At 46.6% G+C, this 24,442-nt stretch overlaps 1 long non-coding RNA gene across 1 annotated transcript; it reads right to left on the bottom strand.

Moving 5' to 3' along the window:
- Nucleotides 1–1,356: 1,356 nt before the first annotated feature.
- LOC134734175 (uncharacterized) lies at nt 1,357–18,093 on the bottom strand. Its single transcript, XR_010117512.1, has 2 exons — nt 5,203–18,093; nt 1,357–5,080 (listed from the first exon to the last, which is right to left on the bottom strand). It is a non-coding gene; the product is annotated as an uncharacterized lncRNA (long non-coding RNA).
- Nucleotides 18,094–24,442: the final 6,349 nt, after the last annotated feature.

The raw sequence follows: 24,442 nt of genomic DNA, 5'->3' as shown, positions 1-24,442 counted from the left end.
GCTGCATGGTATTCCATGGTGCATATGTACCACATTTTCTTTATCCAGTCTGTCATTGGTGAGCATTTAGGTTGATTTCATGTCTTTGCTATTGTGAGTAGTGCTGCAATGAACATTCACATGCATGTGTCTTCTTTTTTTTTGAGACGGAGTCTCACCTTGTCGCCCAGGCTGGAGTGCAGTGGCACCATCTCGGCTCACTGCAAGCTCTGCCTCCTGGGTTCACGTCATTCTCCTGCCTCAGCCTCCCGCGTAGCTGGGACTACAGGCACCCGCCACCACGCCCGGCTAATTTTTTTGTATTTTTAGTAGAGACAGGGTTTCACCGTGTTAGCCAGGATAGTCTTGATCTCCTGACCTCGTGATCCACCTGCCTCGGCGTCCCAAAGTGCTGGAATTACAGGCGTGAGCCACTGCGCCCAGCCCACATGCATGTGTCTTTATGGTAGAACGCTTTATCTTCCTCTTGGTATATACCCAGTAATGAGATTGCTGGGTCGAATGATAGTTCTGCTTTTAGCTCTTTGAGGAATTGCCACACTGTTTCCACAACGGTTGAACTAATTTACACTCCTACCAACATCATAACATCATATAAGTCTTCCCTATTCTCCACACAACCTTGCCAGCATGTGTTATTTTTTGACTTTTTTCTTTTCCTTTCTTTTCTTTTCTTTTTTTTTTGAGACAGAGTCTCCCTCTGTTACCCAGGCTGAGTGCAATGGCGTGATCTCGGCTCGCTGCAACCTCCGCCTCCCGGGTTTAAGCAATTCTCCTGCCTCAGCCTCCTGAGTAGCTGAGATTACAGGCGTGTGCCACCACACCCAGCTAATTTTTGTATTTTTTTTTGAGACGGAGTCTTGCTCTTTCGCCCAGGCTGGAGTGCAGTGGCGCAATCTCGGCTCACTGCAAGCTCCGCGTCCCGGGTTCACGCCATTCTCCTGCCTCAGCCTCTCCGAGTAGCTGGGACTACAGGCGCCCGCCACCACGCCCGGCTAATTTTTTGTATTTTTTAGTAGAGACGGGGTTTCACCGTGGTCTCGATCTCCTGACCTTGTGATCCGCCCACCTCGGCCTCCCAAAGTGCTGGGATTACAAGCGTGAGCCACCACGCCCGGCCAATTTTTGTATTTTTAGTAGAGTCAGTGTTTCACCATGTTGGTCAGGCTGGTCTCAAACTCTTGACCTCGTGATCCACCCACTCAGCCTCCCAAAGTGCTGGGATTACAGGTGTGAGCCACCGTGCCTGGCCATTTTTTGACTTTTTAATAATAGCCATTCTGACTTGTTTGAGGTGGTATTTCATTGTGGTTTTGATTTGCATTTCTCTAGTGATCAGTGATATCGAGCTTTTCCTTTCTTTCTTTTTTTTCCTTTTCCTTTTCTTTTCTTTTTTTTTTTCTTTTTTTTTTTTTTTTTGAGACAGATTCTTGTTCTGTAGCTCAGGCTGGAGTGCAGTGGCGCTATCTTGGCTCACTGCAACTTCTACTTCCTGGGTTCAAGCTATTCTCCTGCCTCAGCCTCCCGAGTAGCTGGGACTACAGGCGCCTGCCACCACGCCTGGCTAATTTTTTTGTGTTTTTAGTAGAGACAGGGTTTCACCATGTTGGTCAGGCTGGTCTCGAACTCCTGACCTCGTGATCTGCCTGCCTTGGCCTCCCAAAGTGCTGGGATTACAGGTGTGAGCCCCTGCGCCCCTGGAATTCACTACACATGGCTATTTGCTGGAGGCCTCAATTCCTCACACAAAGGGCCTCTCCACAGGGCTGCCTGAGTATTCTCAGAGCAGTTGGCTTCTCCCAGAGTAAGAAATCCAAGAGAGTATCACCAAGATGGAAGCCACAGTGCTGTTTTATGACCATCTCTCTCTCTCTCTCTGACACACACACACACACACACACACACACACACACAGACACACAGAGCATCACTTCCATTTTATTCTATTTGTAAGAAGTGAGTCACTAAATCCAATCCACCCTTGAGGGGAACTAGGCTCTAGGCTCTACATTTTTTTTTTTTTTTGGAGACAGGGTCTTGCTCTGTTGCCCAGGCTGGAGTGCAGTGGCATGATCTCGGCTCACTGCAACCTCTGCCTCCTGGGGTCAAGCTATTCTCCTGGCTCAGCCTCCTGCATAGCTGAGACTATGGGTGCCCGCCACCATGCCCAGCTAATTTTTGTATTTTTAGTGGAGAGGGGGTTTCACCATGTTGCCCAGGCTGGTCTCAAAGTCCTGACCTCAGGTGATCCACCCACCTCGGCCTCCCAAAAGTGCTGTGATTACAGGTGTGAGCCACCGCGCCCAGCCTAGGCTCTACCTTTTTAAGCCTCCACCTCTTTTTTTCTTTGTTTTTTTGAGATGGAGTTTCACTCTTGTTGCCCAGGCTGGAGTGAAATGGTGCAATCTCGACTTATTGCAATCTCCACCTCCCGGGTTTAAGTGATTCTCTTGCCTCAGCCTCCTGAGTATCTGGGATTACAGACATGTGCCAACACGCCCGGATAATTTTGTATTTTTAGTAGAGACGGAGTTTCTCCATGTTGGTCAGGCTGGTCTTTAACTCCCAACCTCAGGTGATCTGCCCGCCTTGGCCTCCCAAAGTGCTGGGATTACAGGCATGAGCCACCGTGCCCGCCAAGGCTCCACCTCTTGAAGGGAGGAATATCAAAGAATTTGTGGGCATATTTTAAAAGCCACCACAGCACTTTCACAGGCCTCCTCTCTCACCTCACCCCTCACCCCAGGGCCCTGTGAGGGAAGCAGGGCAGCTAAGGAAACTCAAGAGGCTGACACCCCTAGCCGTGCTCACATCACTGCCTTATGAGTCCTGGAGCCCAGGACCTCACGAGCCACCACAGCCCAGAGAGGAAGCCCTCCCCTCTGCTTGGCGTCATTCACTTTCACACCACTTTCTCTTCTCTCTTCCACCTTCTGGTTCTGAAGACAATCCTGTGAGGTACCTCAGTGATTACTGAACTTAAAGAAGCCAAAGGAGGCCTGGCTTCTTCTGGTCATGCTTTGGGACAAATGAGCTGTGTGATCTCAGGTAAGTCCCACCTCCTCTTGGGGCCTACTTTTCTTCTTCTGTAGAATGTTAAATGAGTAATTTTTTTTTTTTTTTTTTTGAGAGGGGTCTTGCTCTGTCACCCAGACTGGAGTGCAGTGGCATGATCTTGGCTCACTGTAACCTCCACATCCTGGGCTCAGGTGATCCTCTCACCTCAGCCTCCTGAGTAGCTGGGACTAGAGGCTTGTGACACCACATCCGGCTAATTTTTTTTGTACTTTTTGGTAGAGACAGGGTTTCACCATGTTGCCCTCTTGAGCTCGAGTGATCTGCCTGCCTTGGCCCCCCAAAGTGTTGGGATTATAGGCATGAACCTCCAAACCTGGCAACAAGATTAATATTTTAAAATATTACACAGATATAAAATGCAAAACATTTAACTCATTAATTAATAAGGAAACTCTCGTTAATATAATTTGAATATTATAGTCAATTTTAAAGAAAACTATCAGATAAAGAATGTTGAGATGCATTTACAAGTGGATGCAAAACTCGAAGAACTGAAAAAACTGGTCAATATTTATGTGTGACAAAGTATTATCTTTTCCCTAATCTTTGCAAGGTTCATGGCAGTGACCCCATAACAAAAGACAGATCAGCAAGATGAAAACATACATCTTTATTTAACCAAAGTTTTATGTGACATAGGAGCCTTCAGTAACCAAGACCCAAACGAACTGAAAAATCTGTGTATTTTTATGGGCAGTAATGCAGAAGTATGATCGAAAGACAAAAGTGTATTGCAGGAAAGTTTACACTTTCTTGCTGAAAGTTTGATAATTGCATCTGCTGAAATAAATGGACAATAGGCAGATTAATAGGAGAAAAGGCTTATGAATTCATTAATATGCAAGTGCAAGAGAGTCACACAAATGAGAGTCACACAAAGTAAACTCAAAGAGCCAGATAGCTGAAGCTTAAATGCCCTCTTCATAGGAGTAAGGGAGGTGGGGGCTCTAGGCAATTTTAGAGAAAGAGTAAATGATTGTTGGGGGAATGAATGGGCCCAAAGAACAGGCAATATCGTGTCACAAAGTTCGTCTGGGCTCCGGGTTTGGTGTCAACTCCAGTCTTCTTTCCTGTGAGTTAATCTTCTCTGTTTAATGAGATTGTAGGGAGAGGGCCCAAGACAACTGCATTCGTTCTGAAGAAACTTCCCTTGGTCAGATAAGGGAACTTCAGAGAAAGCCTCTCCCTGTGTTCTGGGAAAGGCAGAGGAGCCAGAGACAGGAGCGGGAGGGAACTGGGGGGAACTTAGCAAGGCCTGTTTGTTCAGATTCTTCTTGGCATCTCTGTGTCTTTATTCCTTTTCTCCAGATATAGAGAGAACCCCTCTGAAATGAGGGCCTTATGACCTACTTCGGGAGAAGTTCAATTCAGTTTTATGGCCTGCTTCAGGGGAGAACAGTGGGAGAAGGCCAGAGAAACCTCCCTGCTTCTCTTGTTTTCTCGAATGCTGAGGTGCCACATTTTGGCGTAGTATGTCATGAACCCTATCATACCAAAGCAATAGAATCAACTGCATGTCACTGTACAATGGATGCAATTTGCATTTCTTTAGAAGGAAACTGTGTAACTATCAGATGTTTACAAGTCAACTTTTATCTCTACAGAGTGGTAAAATATCCTGATCAAAGACAAACTAGGGGCCGGGCGTGGTGGCTCACGCCTGTAATCCCAGCACTTTGGGAGGCCGAGGTGAGCAGATCACTCGAGGTCAGGAGTTCGATACCAGCCTAGCCAACATGGTGAAACCCCGTCTCTACTAAAAATACAAAAATTTGCTGGGCATGGTGGCAGGCGCCTGTAATCCCAGCTACTTGGGAGGCTGAGGCAGGAGAATCGCTTGAACTTGGGAGGCAGAGGTTGCGGTGAGCCGAGATCACGCCATTGCACTCCAGCCTGGGTGACAAGAGTGAGACTCCGTCTCGAAAAAAAAAAAAAAAAAAAAAAAACTAGGAAGAGATAAGAGATAATCTGGAAGGATGAACTATTTAGGCCAGGACTCCTACTTAATTTCAAAGTCTCGGCCGGGCGCGGTGGCTCACGCTTGTAATCCCAGCACTTTGGGAGGCCGAGGCGGGTGGATCACGAGGTCAGGTGATCGAGACCACGGTGAAACCCCGTCTCTACTAAAAATACAAAGTCCCACAATTTTTTCTTACAAGGACAAAAGTGGGCATTCATCTCTAATCCTTTCTCATGCCAATACTCTGGTTCTAAGCCCCACATCACAGATGGGAAAGTGGAGGCTCAGCTTGTGGTGGTGGTGTCCTGTGAGCTGTCTCCTTCCAGCAGCCCCCCATCAGGGTTTGCCTCCTGCTTCTCCCCTTCCCTCAGCTCATCCCAGCAGCATAAAAATGAAACATCATCTGTCCTTTCTGGACACCAGAGACACCTTTTGAGGAGAAGTGGGTTTTCTGGCTTTTTCTCTGTCCCCAGCCCAGAAGCAGGACACTTATCCGTATTGACTTGAGTATGTAATAAGTAGCACGTAAGTCAGAACCGACCTAATTAACAAGGGCACTTGTGTTAATAAGCACCTTTCAATCCATGCAGGGAGCTAACACACTCAGAATACAAAGGGAAGAAAAGACATTATCTTGAAATGCCTGGGCTCCCACCTAGGCTGAGCCTCATGAAGTCATTACGGGTAATTATGGGCTATTACATGCTATCACCTTGGCAAGACAACTAGCCTCAATTGCCTAGAGTCACAGGTCCCTCAAGTCAGGGAAGGTAAGGGCAACTTTCCATTTTCAGTTCTTTTCCATCCTATTTCTTGTGAGCACCCCCACCAGCCCCTCCATGCCATCATTCAGGTTTCACCCTGTTTTGTTATCCTGTTTCCTTTTGCTACTGGGAACTCCAGAAGTCTCAAAGAGCTTTCCCAATTCTCCACTCAACTCACTTTGAGCCGGTTTCTCCTTTCCAGAGAGAGTTGAGGAGGCCTATGGGGCTCGAAATGGGGAGAAGAATGGGTCCCTGAGTTGGGTAGGGCCAGACAGGAAAAGCTACAGCTTGGCTGTAGCTGAATTACAGAGGATGGGGCAGCAAGGAAAGGGGGGTGGGGCTGAGAGAGAGATGGGAAAAGGAAAAACGACAGAAACTGAGAGCTCAGGGCAAACGTTTAAAGCTTTTGCAGATCTCCTTCTAAAGGGGGTAGACCGTGTGATGGCCTCTTCAAAACTCCAGTTCAGTAACACAAAGGACAAAAGTGTGGGCATCCATCTCTGATCCTGGCCAAATTCTTTGTGGTAGATTAAACATGGCCACAAATTATTTGCTGCTTCTCAGAGGTAGGGGTCTATTTCCTCAACCTTTGGATCTTGCCTGCTTTTGTAACTTGCTTTGACTAGTAGCATGTAGCAGAAGGGATGCTTTGACCAGTAGAATGTAGCAGAAGGGATGTGGCATGTGTTCCAGATGCAGTGCAGGATGCACTACCTTAAAATATGGTGCCTTGACATATTAAATAATTCGGCTGGGCATGGTGGCTCACGCCTATAATCCTAGCACTTTGGGAGGCTGAGGCGGGTGGATCACCTGAGGTCAGGAGTTCAAGACCAGCCTGACCAACATGGAGAAACACCGTCTCTACTAAAAATACAAAATTAGCTGGGTGTGGTGGCGCATGCCTGTAATACTAGCTATGCAGGAGGCTGAAGCAGTAGAATGCTTGAACTCGGTAGGAAGAGGTTGCGGTGAGCCAAGATCGTGCCGTTGCACTCCAGCCTGGGCAACAAGAGTGAAACTCCGTCTCAAAAAAAGAAAAAAAAAAAAGGCCGGGCGCAGTGGCTCATGCCTATAATCCCAGCACTTTGGGAGGCCAAGGTGGGTGGATCATGAGGTCATGAGTTCAAGACCAGCCTGGCCAAGATGGTGAAACCCCGTCTCTACTAAAACTACAAAAATTAGCTGGGCGCAGTGGCAGGCGCCTGTAATCCCAGCTACTCGGGAGGCTGAGGCATAAGAATCGCTTGAACCCGGGTGGTGGAGGTTGCGGTGAGCCAAGATCATGCCACTGCACTCCAGCCTGGGTGACAGAGTGAGACTCCATCTCAAAAAAAAAAAAAAAAAAGAATTCAAGCTGAAGAAATGAATGGAGAAACAGCATGTGCAGGGGTGATTGTGCTGGGTGTGTTGCCTGATGTGCAGAAAGTCAATGCACCAGGACTCCAGGTTGCAGCAGAGAAAGAGGTTTAATTGTAAGGCCACCAAATGAGATGAGAAGAAACCTCAAAACCACCTCTTCAAAGAGTTTGGGTCTAGGGACCTTAAGGGGTTTGGATGAGTAGTGGGCCAAGGTGTTGATTGTTCAAAGAGTGAAGGGTGACATCATAGGATGGAGGTGAAGAAACTGCATTTTTTTTTTTTTTTTTTTTTTTGAGACAGAGTCTTGCTTGTCACCCAGGCTGGAGTGCAGTGACATGATCTTAGCTCACTGCAACCTCTGCCTCCTGGATTCAAGCCATTCTCCTGCCTTAGCCTCCTCAGTAGCTAGGATTACAAGTGCACACCACCATGCCCAGCTAATCTTTGTATTTTTAGTGGAGACGGGGTTTCACCATGTTGGCCAGGCTGGTATCGAACTCCTGACCTCATGATCTGCCCGCCTTGGCCTCCCAAAGTGTTGGGATTACAGGCGTGAGCTACCGTGCCCAGCTGAAGAAACTGCATTCTCAGACCAACTTGGTTCCTTGGTGTGGTCTTTGGACTCATTGGCGTCAGTTCTGAAAAACATCTCAAATGAAAAGTTGTAAGGCTCCTAACGTCAAAGATGCTATCTACAAGAACAATAAGGAAATTCATGGTTTATGTCCTGGCCTACATGGTCCATAAGAGGCTATAGGAAAATGAGTCATAGGACAACCTGACTAATGCTTAACCTATACTTTTATCTAAAGCCTGGCATGTAATTATTGTTAACACCGTGGGGATGGTTTCACAGGGAAGGTCTCTCTGACCTTCCCCTGACTTTCTCCCATGAAGCAGGCCCTAAAAGAATTCTCTGACCTTCTTACAAAATAAGGTAATAAGACCCTATTTCCAGGGCCTCCTTCCTATGCCCAGAAGAAAAGAATGAAAATGCAGAGATGCCAAGAAGCTGTGAATAAACAGGCCTTCTCCAGTTTGTTACCATTACTGTAGCAGGATGAGTCGCAGACAAAACTCCTCAGACACTGGACGAAAGAAGGAAGAGATTTTTATTCCGCCAGGAGCATCGGCACACTCCTGTCTTAAGAGCTGAGCTCCCCGAAAAAGAAATTCCTAGCCCTTTTTAAGGGCTTACAACTCTAAGAGGTCCACGTGAAAGGGTCATAATAGATCAAGTAAGCATGAGGAACGTGACTAGGGGCTACATACATCAGCTAACAGAACAAAAAGTTTTACAGTGCTTTCTCATACAATGTCTGGAATTTACAGATAACACTAGTAGTTTTGGTCAGGGGTTAATATTATTATTAACCACCAGGGCCAGGTGATGGCGCCAAGGTCGTGTAGCTATTTATCTTACTTCTGTTTCTTTCCAACTTTTTGCTTTCTCCCTTTTCTCCTGTCTTATAAATTAGGGAAAAGGGGAGGTTGGGGAGAAGCTGGGAAGCACAACAGGAGAAGTGGTGGTCTCATTCCATTAGATCATACCCACTTTTGTCCAATCATACCGTATGATAGTCCACTCTACATGAACCTAAGCATAAAAATACAGTTTTTTTCTGTTTCTTTGGGTCTTCATTTCCTTATTATGTCTCTCATATGATGTAAAACTTATTAAATAAATTTGTATGCTTTTCTCTTGTATTTAATATTTTGTTATGGGTATCTCTGCCACAAACCTAGGGTGATAGTAGATAAAGATGCTAATTTTCTCCCCTACAGTGACTTTAGAGATTAGGACGTAAAGGCTTGGTGGCTTCCTTCTCACTGTCTCCTGAATCTCTCATTCTGGGGGGAGTTAGGCGCCATGTCATGAGGACATTCAAGGAGCCCTCTGGGGAGTTCCCATTGTGAGGAGCTGAGGCTTCCTGACAACAACCAACACCAACTCGCCAGGAGAGGAGATGAGCAGAAGACAAGGGAAGCAGGTAAAAAGAAAGGGGGTGATGAGTGGAGAACACTGAGTAAGGCTTTGTGCAAAATTGTAGCTGTCAGATTTGGAATCCCCCAGGTTCTCCTTTAGAAGCCTCTTTAACTCAAGGTACCCAAGGCCTCAAACTCTTTTTTTAAAAGAATAATAATTATTTTTTTATTTCAGGGCCAGGCATGGTGGCTCACGCCTGTAATCCCAGCACTTTGGGAGGCTGAGGTGGGCGGATCACAAGGTCAGGAGTTCAAGACCAGCATGGCCAACATAGTGAAACCCTGTGTCTACTAAAAATACAAAAAAAAATTAGCTGGGCGTGTTGGCGGGCGCCTGTAGTCCCAGCTACTTGGGAGGCTGAGGCAGGAGAATGGCGTGAACCCGGGAGGCGGAGCTTGCAGTGAGCCGAGATCGCGCCACTGCACTCCAGCCTGGGTGACAGTGCGAGACTCTGTCTCAAAAAAAAAAAAAAAAAAAGAATAATAATTATTTTTTTATTTCAGGGCCAGGCATGGTGGCTCACGCCTGTAATCCCAGCACTTCGGGAGGCTGAGGTGGGCGGATCACAAGGTCAGGAGTTCAAGACCAGCATGGCCAACATAGTGAAACCCTGTGTCTACTAAAAATACAAAAAAAGTTAGCTGGGTGTGGTGGCACGTGCCTGTAGTCCCAGCTACTTGGGAGGCTGAGGCAGGAGAATTGCTTGAACCTGGGAGGTGGAGGTTGCAGTGAGCTGAGATGGTGCCCCTGCACTCCAGCTTGGACAACAGAGTGAGACTTTGTCTCAAAAAAAAACCAACACACACACACACACACACACACACACACACACACACACAGATTAGGGAAGAAGACCCCAGCTGAGAGAGTGGCCATATTGAAGAAAGTGGATTCATCTATTAGCTCTGAGATCAAAATGGAGCTGCCTAGTGATGACAATAAAGGAAACTTGTAGTGAAAGCACTTGAGTGGTCTAAGCTGATGGAAGGATGGGAAGAGTGGTAAGAGGCAGGGGATGCCAGCAATCTCTAAGGATAAGAATGAGAAGCCACGGCTGGGTGCGGTGGCTCACACCTATAATCCCAGCACTTTGGGAGACCGAGGCAGGTGGATCACGAGGTCAAGAGATCGAGACTATCCTGGCCAACATGGTGAAACCCCGTCTCTACTAAAAATACAAAAATTAGCCGGATGTGGTGGCACATGCCTGTAATCCCAGCTACTTAGGAGGCTAAGGCAGGAGAATTGCTTGAACCTGGGAGGCGGAGGTTGCAGTGAGCCAAGATCATGCCACTGCACTCCAGCCTGAGTGACAGGGCGAGACTCCGTCTCAAAAAAAAAAAAAAAAAAAAAAAAAAAAGAATGAGAAGCCACTTAGGTATTCAACTGGGCTTGGACTCAGGGAGTGAAGGTAACAGAGCTATGTCTATCTTGGAAATCACTCTCCCCATATCCACCTCCAGTCTAGGCCACAGAGGATACAGGTAGGCCTTAATGGAACTAAGTGACACTGCCCTTCCTTTGAAATCTAATCTAAGATTTGCGTCTCATGGTACTGTATTTAGGGTGGGCAGTGAGGGAAATTTCAAGGTGTGGGAAATGTAAGAGAGTGTGCAGCTGGGCATGGTGGCACACGCCTGTAATCCTAGCACTTTGGGAGGCTAAGGCGGGAGGATCACTTGAAGTCAGGAGTTCGAGGCCAACCTGGCCATCATGGTGAAACCCCGTCTCTACTAAAAATACAAAAATCAGTCGGGCCTGGTGGCATGCACCTGAAGTCCCACCTACTCGAGAGACTGAGGCAGGAGAATCGCTTGAACCCAGGAGGCAGAGGATCCAGTGAGCCCAAGCTGTACTCCAGCCTGGGCAACAGAAGGAGACTCTGTTTAAAAAAAAAAAAAAAAGAGAGAGTGTGGGTATATGGATGATGAGAAGCCTAAGCTATTCATTTGTCTGTCTAGAGAGCTCCCCACCAGGGCATAGGAGAGAAAAAAGTATTGTCTTCCTCACCCATTGCTAGGTTCACAGATAACACCCCATAACAAAACGCAGATTAATAAGAGGAAAGCATAACAAATTTAACAAAGTTTTATAAGACATAAGAGCCTTCAGAAATGAAGACCCAAAGACCCAGGGAAAATTGTGTTTTTTTAAATGCTAAGTCTGCTGAAAGAAGTAGATGATTGTGGAGAACACGACTGGACAAAGGGTATGATCTAATGGTAATAAACTGGGGTAGGGGAAGTGGGGGAAATATGACAAGGTCTGTTTGTTCAGATTGTTCTTGGCCACTCTGAGGAGCATTCCTTTCTGCTGAGTAGCATTCCTTTTCTCTGAATATGGGGCTGGGCCAGCCTGGAATGAGGGTCTTATATCCTGCTTTCAGGTGAGGTAGGTTAAATAATTCCTTTATGAAAGCATTGTGCATGAGAAAGCAGGTGGGAAGGTCAATGTGATCTTGCTTCTTTAGTTTTCTTAATTGCCAAGGTGCCATATGTTGGGGTATCATGTTCTGAGTCCCATAAGGGGCAGGATTACCTTCAGGTGAGGAAACATAAAATTTAAGGAGGCACACACTCTCAAGATCATATTGTGTCCAGAATTGGTGGGTTCTTGGTCTCACTGACTTCAAGAATGAAGCCGCGGACTCTCGCGGTGAGTGTTACAGCTCTTAAGGTGGCACGTCTGGAGTTTGTTTCTTCCGATGTTGGGATGTGTTCAGAGTTTCTTCCTTCTGGTGGGTTCATGGTCTCGCTGGCTCAGGAGTGAAGCTGCAGACCTTCACAGTGAGTGTTACAGCTCTTAAGGTGGCGCGTCTGGAGTTGTTCATTCCTCCCGGTGGGCTCGTGGTCTCGCTGGCTTCAGGAGTGAAGCTGCAGACCTTCACGGTGAGTGTTACAGCTCATAAAAGCAGTGTGGACCCAAAGAGTGAGCAGTAGCAACATTTATTGCAAAGAGCAAAAGAACAAAGCTTCCACAGCGTGGAAGGGGACCCGAGCGGGTTGCCGCTGCTAGCTCAGGCAGCCTGCTTTTATTCTCTTATCTGGCCCCACCCACGTCCTGCTGATTGGTAGAGCCAAGTGGTCTGTTCTGACAGGGCGCTGATTGGTGCATTTACCAACGCTGAGCTAGACATAAAAGTTCTCCACGTCCCCATCAGATCAGTTAGATACAGAGTATCGACACAAAGGTTCTCCAAGGCCCCACCAGAGCAGCTAGAAACAGAGTGTTGATTGGTGCATTCACAAACCCTGAGCTAGACACAGGGTGCCGATTGGTGTATTTACAATCCCTGAGCTAGACATAAAGGTTCTCCACATCTCCACCAGACTCAGGAGCCCAGCTGGCTTCACCCAGTGGATCCTGCACCGGGGCTGCAGGTGGAGCTGCCTGCCAGTCCTGCGCGGTGCGCTCGCACTCCTCAGCCCTTGGGTGGTTGATGGGACTGGGCGAGGTAGAGCAGGGAGTGGCACTCGTTGCAGAGGCTCGGGCCGCACAGGAGCCCATGGAGGGGGTGGGAGGCTCAGGCATGGCGGGCTTGCAGGTCCCGAGCCCTGCCCTGCGGGAAGGCAGCTAAGGCCCAGTGAGAAATCGAGCGCATCGCCAGTGGGCTGGCACTGCTGGGGGACCCAGTACACCCTCCGCAGCCGCTGGCCTGGGTGCTAAGCCCCTCATTGCCTGGGGCCGGCAGGGCCAGCTGGCTGCTCTGAGTGGGGGGCCCGCCAAGCCCACGCCCACCCGGAACTCCAGCCAGCCCGCAAGCGCCGCACGCAGCCCCGGTTCCCGCTTGCACCTCTCCCTCTACACCTCCCTGCAAGCTGAGGGAGTGGGCTCCGGCCTTGGCCAGCCCAGAAGGGGCTCCCACAGTGCAGCAGTGGGCTGAAGGGCTCCTCAAGTGCTGCCAAAGTGGGAGCCCAAGCAGAGGAGGCACCGAGAGCAAGTGAGGGCTGTGAGGACTGCCAGCATGCTGTCACCTCTCAATATAAGCCCAAGATGGGTCCTTGAGAATGAAAGCCTCACTTGCCTCACCCTTGTCCAAACCTTGATCTCTACACCAACTCTTCTTTGGCTCTAATCATGTCTTAAAAATTAACAACAAAAAAAAATGGCCGGGCGCGGCAGCTCACGCCTGTAATCCCAGCACTTTGGGAGGCCGAGGTGGGCGGATCACGAGGTCGGGAGATCGAGACCATCCTGGCTAATATGGTGAAACCCCGTCTCTACTAAAAATACAAAAAAAAATTAGCCGGGTGAGGTGGCGGGCGCCTGTAGTCCCAGCTACTCTGGAGGCTGAGGCAGGAGAATGGCGTGAACCCCGGGGGGCGGAGCCTGCAGTGAGCCGAAATCTTGCCACTGCACTCCAGCCTGGGCGACAGCGAGACTCCGTCTCAAAAAAAAAAAAAAAAAAAAATGGCTGGGCGCAGTGGCTGACACCTGTAATCCCAGCACTTTGGGAGGCCGAGGCAGGCAGATAACCTGAGGTCAGGAGTTCAAGACCAGCCTGGCCAACATGGTGAAACTCTGTCTCTACTAAAAAGTACAAAAATTAGCTGGGCGTGGTGGCAGGCGACTTAAATCCCAGCTACTTGTGGGGCAGAGGCAGGAGAATCGTTTGAACCCGTGAGGTGGAGGTTGCAGTGAGCTAAGCTCAAGTCATTGCACTCAAACCTGTGAGGTAAGAGCGAGACTTCTCTCAAAAAAAAAAAAAAAAAAAAAAAGTTTAACAAGGCCGAGTGCAGTGGCTCACGCCTGTAATCCCAGCACTTTGGGAGGCCAAGGCGGGTGGATCACCTGAGGTCGGGAGTTTGAGACCAGCCTGACCAAAATGGAAAAACCCCATCCCTACTAAAGATTCTAAATTAGATGGGCGTGGTGGAGCATGCCTATAATCCCAGCTCCTGGGGGGCTGAGGCAGGAGGATCGCTTGAACCTGGGAGGCGGAGGTTGGAGTGAGCCAAGATTGTGCCACTGCACTCTAACCTGGGCAACAGAGCGGGACTGCGTCTCAAAAAAAAAAAAAAAAAATTAACAAAAACCAAGCTCTAGTCTTTCTTGCTGGACAGCTGTTTTCATCATGTTGAGCCTCTGGTACTGCTTCCCTTGGCTTGTGCCCTCAAACCTACTGTCAGTCAGGATCTGGGCAGGAAACGAACCACTTCTCCAATTTTTTTTTTTTTTTTTTTTTTGAGACAGAGTATCACTCTGTCTCGCCCAGGCTGGAGCACAGTGGTACTATGTTGGCTCATTGCAGCCTCCGCTCCCAAGTTCAAGTGATTATCCTGCCTCAGCTTCCCAGGTGGTTAGGATTACAGGCACTCGCCACCACGCCTAATTTTTTTTTTTTTTTTGTATTTTTAGTAGAGACGGGGTTTCACTGTGTTGGACAGACTAAGTCTTGAACTCCTGACCTCAAGTGATCTGCCTGTCTCAGTCTCCCAAGTTCTGGGATTACAAGCGTTAGCCACCACTCATGGATTCCAACTTTCTTCATAGTCTTCAAGTTGTTTTGTCTACTCTAGTTTTGGGGTTTTTTTATTTTTCCCTTTCTTTTTTTTTTGAGACGGAGTCTTGCTCTATCACCCAGGCTGGAGTGCAGTGGCCCGATCTCGGCTCACTGCAAGCTCCGCCTCCCGGGTTCACGCCATTCTCCTGCCTCAGCCTCTCCGAGTAGCTGGGACTACAGGCGCCCGCCACCACGCCCGGCTAATTTTTTTGTATTTTTAGTAGAGACGGGGTTTCACTGTGGTCTCGATCTCCTGACCTCGTGATCCGTCCGCCTCGGCCTCCCAAAGTGCTGGGATTACAAGCGTGAGCCACCGCACCCGGCCTTATTTTTCCCTTTCATATGAACTTCAGAAGCAGCCTGTCAATTTTTTCTGTAAAATATTTTTTAAAAAAGATTTTGATTGGGATTACACTGACTCTTGGGATAGTAGAAAAACTCAAACCATGTTTTTCCACTGTTCTCACACCACAACAATCAACCCAGAATTCTTCTGGGACCAAATGTGGGTTGGTTTCTCCTCATACACCAAGCAATCAATTCTGCAGCAGGTATCAGCTGCGTGTCCTCCAATTCAATTCAATTCTGACATTATCTACCTGGAAATAGCTTCAGAAACCACAGGTTGAGGGCTCAGTCCCACAAGAACACCTCCTCCTTCCCACTAGTCACAAGACCAGGCCTCTGTGCGTTTGATCAGCTGGCTTCAAGATGGAGTTCCCATGATCCTCTTTGCTAGAGTGGCTCACAGAACTCAGGGAGACACTTATTTACATTTACTGGTTTATTACAAAGGATATGTGTGTGTGTGTGTGTGTGTATTTATATACTTTTTTTTTTTTTTGAGATGGATTCTTGCTCTGTTGCCCAGGCTAGAGTGCAATGGTACGATCTCAGCTCACTGCAACCTCTTCCTCCCAGGTTCAAGTGATTCTTCTGGCTCAGCCTCTCAAGTAGCTGGGATTACAGGCACCTGCTATCACACCCAGCTAATTTTTGTATTTTTTTTTTTTTTGAGATGGAGTCTCGCTCTGTCACCCAGGATAGAGTGCAGTGGCACGATCTCAGCTCACTACAACCTCCGCCCCCCAGGTTCAAGCGATTCTCCCGCCTCAACCTCCTGAGTAGCTGGGATTACAGGCATGCTGTAATTTTTGTACTTTTTAGTAGAGACAGGGTTTCACCATCTTGGCCAGGCTGGTCTCAAACTCCTGACCTCAGGTGATCCACCCACCTCAGCTTCCCAGAGTGCTGGGATTACAGGCGTGAGCCACTGTGCCCAGTCATACAAAGGATTATTATTATTTTTTGAGACAGAGTCTCATTCTTTTTGCCCAGGCTGGAGTGCACTGGTGTGATCTCAGCTCACTGCAACCTCCACCTCCCGGGTTCAAGCGATTCTCCTGCCTCAGCCTCCTGAGCAGTTGGGATGACAGGCGCCCGCCACCACGCTCGGCTCATTTTTTTGTATTTTTACTAGAGAAGGGGTTTCACCATGTTTGGCCAGGCTGGTCTCGAACTCCTGACCTCAGTTGATCCACCCGCCTCGGCTTCCCAAAGTGCTGGGATTACAGGCGTGAGCCACTGTGCCCAGCCCAGGATTTATTATTTTATTTTATTTTATTTTTTTGAGATGGAGTCTCACTCTGTCGCCCAGACTGGAGTGCAGTGGCACAATCTTGGCCCACTGCAACCTCTGCCTCTCGATTTCAAACAATTCTCCTGTCTCAGCCTCCTGTGTAGCTGGGACTACCAGCATGGTCCACCACACCTGGCTAATTTTTGTATTTTTAGTAGAGATGGGGTTTCACCATATTGGTCAGGCTGGTCTCTAACTCCTGACCTCAGGTGACTCACCAGCCTTGGCCTCCCAAAGTGCTGGGATTACAGGCGTGAGCCACTGCGTTCAGCCAGGATACTTTAAAGGATATAAATAGATAGCCAGATGAAGAGATACACAGGACAAGGTCTGGAAGTGTCTGATCACAGGAGCTTCTGTCCCTTTGGAGTTGCGGTACACTGCCCTCCTGGCATGTGGTTGAGTTCTTGCTCACTTTCCTGTAAGACTCCCCTTGTTCAACTATTTGGAAGCTCTCTATAATGTTGTCTTCTTGGGCCTTTTATGAAGACTTCATTGGATAGGCATGATTGACAACCATGTAGATGTGATTAGATAAAAAGGGTAGGATCTAAAATAGACTGAATGGGGATACCCAGCAAGGCCTGTTTGTTCAGATTCTTCTTGGCCTCTGTGTGCAGCATTCCTTCCTTCAGGGTATGGAGCAGGACCCTTTCTAAAATAGGGGTTTTATGACCTACAATCAGACAAGGTAGGTCAGGGAATTTCTTTATGGAAAGGCAGGGGAAGATGACAGTCCTGCCTTGGGGGAGAAAAGGGAGCCTGTGAAAGGACAGCAGTAGAAGATCAGAGAGTGAAAGGACAGCAGTAGATCAGAGAGTGAAAGGACAGCAGTAGAAGATCAGAGAGAGATTCTGTTTCCTGACGCCTGCTTCTGAGGCCTAAAGCACCCCAACATTACAACAAGAGCTACAGGAGTTATAAGCCAGGAACCATGGATGAAAATCAATATATAGATATCATAATATCACAACTCCATAGATAATTTGGAGAGAATTAAGTTCTTAACAATATTGAATCTTCCAATTCATGAACATGATATTATCTCTCCATCTATTTAGGTCTCTTATTTCTCTCAGAAATGTTCTATAGCTTTCAGTGTACAGGGCTTACAAATCTTTTGTCGTAATTATTCCTAAATTTTAACTATGTTTTGCTCCTACTGAAAATAGTACTGATTTAGGCCAGGCGCGGTGGCTCACACCTGTAATCCCAGCACTTTGGGAGGCCGAGGCAGGTGGATCACGAGGTCAGGAGATGGAGACCATTCTGGCTAACACGGTGAAACCTCGTCTCTACTAAAAATAATAATAAAAGAAAAGGAAAGAAAATAGTACTGATTTTATTATCTACTTAAAAATGTCTGCTAATTCTATATAAAAATACAATTGATTTTTGTTTATTGTTTCTTACAAACTTGCTAAGTTTTATTAGCCTTTTTGTAGATTCCAAATGATTTTTTGTAAAGATGACCATGTTGTTTGTGAATATAATTTTACTTCTTCCTTTCCAATTTTTTTTTTTTTTTTTGAGACAGAATTTCTACCCACCTAGGTCTCCCAAACTGCTGGGATTACAGGCGTGAGCTACTGTGTCCAGCCTCCAATCTTGATCTCTTTAAATTTTTTTTTTTTTGAGACAGAGTTTCACTCTTGTTGCCCAGGCTGGAGTGCAGTGGTGCGATCTCGGCTCACTGCAACCTCGCCACCGGGTTCAAGCAATTCTCCTGCCTCAGCCTCCCGAGTAGCTGGAATTACAGGCATGCACCACCACACCCGGCTAATTTTGTATTTTTAGTAGAGACGGGGGTTTCTCCATGTTGAGGCTGGTCTCAAACTCCTGACCTCAAGTGATCCGCCCGCCTCAGCCTCCCTAAGTGCTGGGATTACAGGCATGAGCCACTGCGCCCGGCTAAATAATAATAATAATTATTATTATTATTTTTGCCTTATCGAACTCATGAGAACTTCCATTAAAATTCTGGGTCAAAGTGCTGAGAGTGTATGTGCTTGCTTGTTTTCATTCTTAAGAGACAGGAAGCTGATCATAATCCTAAAAGGCATAACCTCAAGTGTTGAAATCTTGAAAGCTCAAAATTCCAAAACTATCATTCTGGAAAACTAATTTTAAAATTATTTAAAAGGTATTTATTTACATTTTTACTTTTTTTTTTTTTTTTTTGAGAGGGAGTCTTGCTCTGTCACCCAGACTGGAGTGCAGTGGCGTGATCTCGGCTCACTGCAAGCTCCGCCTCCTGGGTTCACACCATTCTCCTGCCTCAGCCTCCCGAGTAGCTGGGACTACAGGCGCCCACCACCGCACCCGGCTAATTTTTTGTATTTTTAGTAGAGGCGGGGTTTCACTGTGTTAGCCAAGATGGTCTCAATCTCCTGACCTCGTGATCCACCCCCCTCAGCCTTCCAAAGTGCTGGGATTACAGGCATGAGCCACCGCACCTGGCCTTATTTACATTTTTAAAAGGGGATTTATTTGAGAAACATAAAGTCATGACAGAACGCTTCATAGGTCACTTTACACAACAAAATATCAGTATAACATACCTATTTTTGCAAGCATAAACACGTACACTAATTACAGTCACATGGCTATAACAGTTACAACCAGATGAACCATGTTTTTTTTGAGATGGAGTTTTTCCCATTTTAAAATCAGATTATTAGATTTACTTACTTTTATTGACTTTTTTTTTTGAGATGGAGTTTCGCTGTTGTTGCCCAGGATGCAGTGCAATGGTGCGATCTCAGCTCACTGCAACCTCCGCCTCCCGGGTTCAAGTGATTCTCCTGCCTCAGCCTCCCGAGTAGCTGGGATTACAGGCATGCACACCATGCCCAAGTAATTTTGTATTTTTAGTAGGGATGGGGTTTCTCCATGTTGCTCAGGTTGATCTTGAACTCCTGACTTCAGGTGATCACACCATTGCACTCCAGCCTGGGCAAGAAGAGCAAAACTCTGTCTCAAAAAGAAAAAAGAAATAGGTTGAAAGGGGAAATGTATAAACACATATCACTATGGTTGATAATTATGTGACCCAACTTTATAACTGTGGTCATCTAAAATACCATAATGGGCTAGGAGCGGTGGCTCACGCCTGTAATCCCAGCACTTTGGGAGGCCGAGGCAGGCAGTTCATGAGGTCAGGAGTTGGAGACCAGCCTGGCCAACATGGTGAAACCCCATCTCTACTAAAAATACAAAAATTAGCTGAGCATGGTGGCACATTCCTGTAATCCCAGCTACTTGGGAGGCTGAGGCAGGAGAACTGTATGAACCCAGGAGGAAGAGGTTGCAGTGAGCCGAGATCACGCCACTGCACTCCAGCCTGGGCAACAGAGTGAGACTCCATCTCAAAAAAAAAAAAATTAAAATTAAATAAAAAGAGTGGGAAATGCTATTCCAAAAATAAAACTAAACAAATTATATGAGAAATCACTTAACACCCATTAGGTTGACTATAGTAACAATATTTTCAAAAAGAGAAAATAACAAGTGTTGAAAAGAATGTGGAAAAATTGGAACCCTCATATATTGCTGGTGGAAAGTACTGCTGCTGTGGAAAACAGTTTAGCAATTTCTCAAAAAGATAAACACAGTTATCATATGAACCAGCAATTCTACTTCTTGAATATATACTCAAGAGAAGTGAAAATATATGTTTATACAAAAACTTGTAAATGAATGTTCATAGCAGCTTTATTCATAATGGCCAAAAAGTGAAAACAACCCAAATGTCCATCAGCTAACTAAAGGATAAACAAAACGTAGTACATCCATACAATGGATTATTATTCAGCCATAAAAGGAATGAAGTACTGATGCATGCTACAATATGAATGAACTTTGAAAATATTATGCTAATAATTCAATTTACAGTACATAAAATATCCAGAATAAGCAAATCCATAGACAGAAATTAGATTAGTAGTTGCTAAGGGATGGGAGAAGGGGAAAATTGGGACTAACTGCTAATAGTATGGTTTTTTCGGTGGGGAGGGGGCAGTTGATGGAAATGTTTTGAGAGTAATGGTGATGGTTACACAACATAGGGAATTTTCTAAAAACCACTGAAGTGTATGCTTTAGAATAGTAAATTTTATGTTAGGTGAATCACATCTCAATAAAACAAAAACAAAAAAAACACTTTCTGTTTTATTATTGGTGAAATAGTGTTAAGAGCATCTTTCTCACTAGGCATGGTGGCTCACGCCTGTAATCCCAGCGCTCTGAGGGGCCGAGCTGGATGGATCACCTGAGGTCGGGAGTTCTAGGCCAGCCTAACCAACATGGTTAAATACAAAATTTTATTAAAAATACAAAAAAATTAGCTGGGTATAGTGGCGCATGCCAGTAATCCCAGCTACTCGGGAGGCTGAGGCAGGAGAATCGCTTGAACCTGGGAGGCGGAGGTGGCAGTGAGACGAGATCACGCCCATTGCACTCCAGCCTGGGCAACAAGAGTGAAACTCTGTCTCAAAAACAACAACAACAACAACAACAACAACAAAAAGAGCATCTTTCTTTTTTCTTTTCTTTTTTTTTTTTTTGAGATGGAGTTTCACTCGTTGCTCAGGCTGGAGTGCAGTGGCACGATATTGGCTCACTGCAACCTCCGCCACCAGGGTTCTAGCCATTCTCCTGCCTCAGCCTCCCGAGTAGCTGGGACTACAGGCGCGTGCCACCATGCCCAGGTAATTTTTGTATTTTTAGTAAAGACGGGGTTTCACCATGTTGGCCAGGATGGTCTTGATCTCTTGACCTCGTGATAAGTCCCCTCGGCCTCCCAAAGTGCTGGGATTACAGACGTGAGCCATCACTCCTGGCCACATCTTTTTTTTTTTTTTTTTTTTTTTTTTTTTTTGAGATGGAGTCTCGCTCTGTCGCCCAGGCTGGAGTGCAGTGGCGCAATCTTGGCTCACTGCAAGCTCCGCCTCCCGGGTTCACGCCATTCTCCTGCCTCAGCCTCTCCGAGTAGCTGGGACTACAGGCGCCCGCCACCACGCCCGGCTAATTTTTTTGTATTTTTAGTAGAGACGGGGTTTCACTGTGGTCTCGATCTCCTGACCTCGTGATCCACCCACCTCGGCCTCCCAAAGTGCTGGGATTACAAGCGTGAGCCACCGCGCCCGGCCAGCGGCCACATCTTTCAATTTCTAAACTCAGATAAACGTTGGGAGAACAATTAAATGAAGGTAGGGAGGTGAGACAACTAAATTTGAGACAGCTAAAATCCAGTGGAAACTTATTTTCCTGATAAAATATTTGGGCAATGTATTCACCATAAGTAATAACTTTCTAATTTTGCATTTATAAAATAAATTCTCCCTCTCCCTTTACCTTTAATGTGGTTCTCATCCTTGTCTCTAATTCTTTGTTAAAACTCTAACTTACGGCCGGGTGCAGTGGCTCACGCCTGTAATCCCAGCACTTTGGGAGGCCGAGGCAGGAAGAGGCGGGCAGATCACGAGGTCAGGAGTTTGAGACCAACCTGACCAACATGGTGAAACCCTGTCTCTACTAAAAATACAAAAATTAGCTAGGTATGGTGGTGCGCACCTGTAATCCCAGCTACTCAGGAGCCTAAGGCAGGAGAATCTTTTGAACTTGGGAGGTGGAGGTTGCAGTGAACCATGATTGCGCCACTGCATTCTAGCCTGGGCGACAGATCGAGACTCCGTCTCAAAAAAAAAAAAAAACACACACACACACACACAAAAACTCAACTTACTTGAAAGTTTCATAAGTTTTCCTCTCTAGGGTACTTTTTATCTTAAAGATTGTGCTTCATACAGTGAAGCCCTGGGAGTTGTTTATTCAACTGGTCAAATCATTCATTAGCTAAGTGGCCTTAATAAAGTCTTTCAGTCTCTCTGGGTTTCAGCTTCCACATCTACAAAATGTATAGGGGAAGGAGGGGCATTTGGCTATGTGATTTTCTGTTTTTTTTTGAGACGGAGTCTCACTCTGTCGCCCAGGCTGGAGTGCAGTGGTGCAATCTCCGCTCACTGCAAGCTCCATCTCCCAGGTTCATGCCATTCTCCTGGCTCAGCCTCCCGAGTAGCTGGGACTACAGGTGCCTGCCACCACATCCGGCTAATTTTTTTGTAATTTTAGTAGAGATGGGGTTTCACTGTGTGAGCCGGGTTGGTCTCGATCTCCTGACCTCGTGATCTGCCCACCTCGGCCTCCCAGAGTGCTGGGATTACAGGCGTGAGCCACTGCGCCCGGCCTGGCTACGTGATTTTCAAGCTCCTTTCAGCTCTAAAATTCCTATCTTGCACTGGCTTAAAATCAGGAAGACAGGCCGCGTGGTGGCTCATGCCTGTAATCCAGCACTTTGGGGGGCCAAGGCGGACGGATCACCTGAGGTGGGGAGTTTGAAACCAGCCTGACCAATATGGAGAAACCCCATCTCTACTAAAAATACAAAATTAGCCAGGCGTGGTGGCACATGCCTATAGTCCCAGCTACTTGCGAGGCTGAGGCAGGAGAATCGCTTGAACCTGAGAGAACTGCTTGAACTTGGGAGGCAGAGGTTGTGGTGAGCTGTGATCACGCCATCGCACTTCAGCCTGGGCAACAAGGGCGAAACTCCATCTCAAAAAAAAAAAATGAAAAAAAATCAGGAAGACATCTGGAAAAACATTAAGAATTATATCTGCTTTATTTTAATCAACTTGGCTAGCTCATCAAAACTGGTTTCCTTTTCTTACCCTCCAACTGTTTTTTCTTTTTTCATTTTTTAGGGACAGGTCTCCCCATGTTACCCAGGCTGGACTCAAGCAATTCTCCCCACCTCAGTCTCTCAAGTAACTGGGACTACAGGCATGTCCCAGAGAATTGGCTCTCCTACTTATATTTTTCCAGCTAATAAGCTTGGAGTCACTTAGTCACTCTAATATTCTTTATTAACAACTTAAAATGACACATGAACATTTTTAGAGCACTTTCCAAGTTTTATTAATCACTTTCTCTTTTGATCCGCACAATAGATCAGGTTTGTAGGTATTATCTCCAATGTACCTGTGAAGAAACTAAGGCCTGGAAGAGTTCAGCGATTTGCCTACAGTAACACAGCAAGTAAGTTACAAGACCAGGTTTTCCAACTTCAAAGCCTGTACTCTTTATATTCCCTGTCAGCGGAAGATAAAAGTTTTGCGGTGCCTGAAGTATGCACATCTAAGGTGGCTGTATTAGTTTTCTATCACTGCTATAACAAATTACCACAAATTTTGTAGCTTTAGATGACACAAATTTCTCTTACAGCTCTGTAGTTAAAAGGTCCAGACAGGACTCACTGGGCTAAAACTCAAGTGTCAAGAGGGCTGTGTTCCTTTCTGGAGGCTCTGTGAAAAAATCAGTTTCTTTGTCTTTTCCAGCTTTAGAGACCATCTGCATTCCTTGAGTTGTGGCTTCTTCCTCCATCTTCAAAACCAGCAACAACAGATAAGTCCTTCTTAGACTGCTTCACTCTGACCTCCTCTCTGTCACCTTCTTCCATTTTATTTATTTTTTTTTATTTTTATTTTTTGAGACGGAGTCTCGCTCTGTAGCCCAGGCTGGAGTGCAGTGGCGCAATCTCGGCTCACTGCAAGCTCCGCCTCCCGGGTTCACGGCATTCTCCTGCCTCAGCCTCTCCGAGTAGCTGGGACTACAGGCGCCCGCCACCACGCCCGGCTAATTTTTTTGTATTTTTAATAGAGACGGGGTTTCACCGTGGTCTCGATCTCCTGACCTCGTGATCCGCCCGCCTCGGCCTCCCAAAGTGCTGGGATTACAAGCGTGAGCCACCGCGCCCGGCCCACCTTCTTCCATTTTAAGGACTCTTGATTATACTGGGTTCACCTAGACAATCCAGGATAATCTCCCTATTTTAAGGCCAGCTGATTAGCAACCTTAATTCTATCTGTCACCTTAATTACCCTTTGTCATATTACATAACATTCACAGGTTTTGAGGATTAAAACATGGACATCTTTGGGAGGGGGTGCTTATAGTGTCTACCACAGTGGCCCTCTTTAAGAAAATAAAAAGTTAAAATTATAATATTAGATACGATCCAGCCAGGCACGGTGGCTCATGCCTGTAATCCCAGAACTTTGGGAGGCCGAGGTGGGCAGATCACTTGAGG

Source organism: Symphalangus syndactylus, chromosome 12 (genome assembly GCF_028878055.3).
Source record: "Symphalangus syndactylus isolate Jambi chromosome 12, NHGRI_mSymSyn1-v2.1_pri, whole genome shotgun sequence".
In the NCBI taxonomy this organism is placed as follows: Eukaryota; Metazoa; Chordata; class Mammalia; order Primates; family Hylobatidae; genus Symphalangus; species Symphalangus syndactylus.
Note: the sequence above shows the minus strand (reverse complement) of the source record. Positions and strands in the feature narration are given on the sequence as shown.